The following is a 2,155-nucleotide window of genomic DNA, read 5'->3' as shown; positions in this document are numbered from 1 at the left end:
CCCTCTGGGTTTACAGTTGGCGCCCCGGGGGCAGTTACTGGGGGCGCGGCCCGCTCTCCCCAAACCTGAGCCCAGTCCCCGCCTCCGCCGCTGGCACCTCTGCCGACTGGCCAGTTTCTAGCTGCCACCAGACACTGACGGACCCAGACCTGCCAGGGCAACGGGAGCCTATGGCCACCTTCTGTCCCCCAGGCAGTGGGGCAGCTCAGCCAGTGGCAGAATCCTCCATGGGTGGCAGCGTGATCTGGGTGTCCCCGCAGACTTTTTGCTCGTGCTCCCACTAACGCAAGTCTAAGAAGCATGTGACATGGGGCTGTGGGGCCGCCGGGTCTGTGCCCATCAGCCGACTGTTTCCCACAGATGCTGCCCATGGGTGAGGCACAGCAGTCTCTGAGGTCAGCTGTGGGGCGGAGGTGATCCGATCCCAGCCCACCTGGCCTCCAGGAATTCATGCGGTTTACTGATACCACAATGTCCCCCCGCAAGGCACCGTGTGATGGCGGCTGCCCTCCTGAAGGCGGCTGAAGCCTAACCTTAGCAGCAGCTTCCAGACGAGGTGGTAAGCGTGCCTGGCCTTACCTGGGTGGCTCACGGAGCAGCAGACCGCCCGTGCCCGCACGTCCTCACCTGCTCCCCGGTCTGCCGTGGGTGAAGGAGGGGCCGGGATGAAGGGCAGGCTCTGCTCCCACAGCCCTGGGCCAGCTCTCAGCGGACGTGCAGAGTGGTGTTCTCCGCGTGGCTTTCTGCGCCGTCCTCCGTCCAGGCGCGTGGCGGGGACGTGCTTTTTCCCCGTCACCCAGCCGTTTTTCACCCCCCACGGGTCCCTCTGCCCGTCGGTTTCACTTTAAAAAAGACAGCATTTTCAGTGGTCTTGGAGCCTCCTGTGAGTGGTAGTTTCCTGGTTTGACATAATTTCTGGTGCGACACTGGCTCCACCTCCTTTGTGGGTTCCCCGTTTTCATTTTTCTTCTGGGCTTTGTGATGATTCTTGCGAAAATCTGCCTTTTATTTACACTGGCCACGTTGGCTGTGCCAAAGGCCCCGCACACCGGCACAACTCACATGGACGTGCCCATGGGTGTCTGGGGGCCCGTGTGTGTGAGGGTCATTCACAGACTTCGTTAGCAAGGACAGTTCCAGAGACGATCGTCTTACACGGATGTCCCTTGTCCCGCTGAGGCTTACAGGCTTGGGGACATGCATTCCCACTGGGTCTTCTCTAGCAGATCCAGCTGATGCGATAAACTGTCTCAGGTTCTAGAGGTCGATGAGTTTCTCAGATACTGTGTTATTCATAGGTCTCGGTCGTGACACTGAGCTGGCAATGCCCCACGGGGCGGCCAGGCTCATTTGTGGGCTGCCTGGTGTCGGGGCGGGCTGGCTTTCCAGATGGTTTGGTTTCACAGCCTGGGACCAAAGGGCGGGACAGTTTCTAAGAGACGCAGGTTAAAAGCTTTCATAGCGTTTGCGCCTGAAGAAACTCCAAGGTGTCTCGTTCAGGTCCGTTCACGACGTTTATTTTCCCCTCAGAGCAAAGAGAGCACGCCATTCATTTGCCACCTACGAGATTCAGAAGCTTGAGTGGCTTCTCCAGCCCACACCGGCTGTTGGGGGCCGAGCCAGACGCATGCGTGGAGTTGCCGCTGGCAGATGTTTGGTCAGGACGCCTGCCCCGCTTGTCACCTGTTCGATTGTTTTCACATTAATGGGGCATACAGAGCTGTGTTTATTTGAGAGCTCAGTGGTTGTGAGGACATAACGTGACCATCAGGTTAAGCCGTTTGTGTGCTTCAGAGGCGTGGTCGGAGGAGGCAGCCAGAACCCGACCGCTTTGACTGCAAAGTGCTGAATCAGGGAAGAGTGAGGTCCCCAGGCCAGGGCTCGGACCCGTTCTGTGTGCGCGTCAGCAACGCGCCCAGCTCGTAGGCGGCCTGCCACCCGGAGCCCACCTGGGGCCCTCACAGCGCGTGGCCGGGGAGAGGCCTGGCTGGACACAGGCACCGGGCAGCTTGTGTCCTCTGTCGGAGCAGGGCGGAGAGAACAAGGGTACAAATTAAAAAATAATAAGAATAATAATAAAGGTTCGCTTTGGCCAGGAAGGCCTGGGAGTGTGGGTCCTGCCCAGTCAGGTCCTGTACGAGTTACACGAGAGGGA

The 2,155-nt window shown here is 59.1% G+C and overlaps 1 protein-coding gene across 1 annotated transcript in view; it reads left to right on the top strand.

The window, feature by feature from the left end:
• Positions 1-2,155, top strand: part of LOC105309073 (2-hydroxyacylsphingosine 1-beta-galactosyltransferase-like) — a 25,726-nt gene that overhangs the window by 1,393 nt on the left and 22,178 nt on the right. The window lies entirely within an intron of this gene.

The sequence above is a fragment of the Pteropus vampyrus genome, unplaced genomic scaffold, assembly GCF_000151845.1.
Source record: "Pteropus vampyrus isolate Shadow unplaced genomic scaffold, Pvam_2.0 Scaffold666, whole genome shotgun sequence".
NCBI classification, from domain to species: domain Eukaryota; kingdom Metazoa; phylum Chordata; class Mammalia; order Chiroptera; family Pteropodidae; genus Pteropus; species Pteropus vampyrus.
Note: the sequence above shows the minus strand (reverse complement) of the source record. Positions and strands in the feature narration are given on the sequence as shown.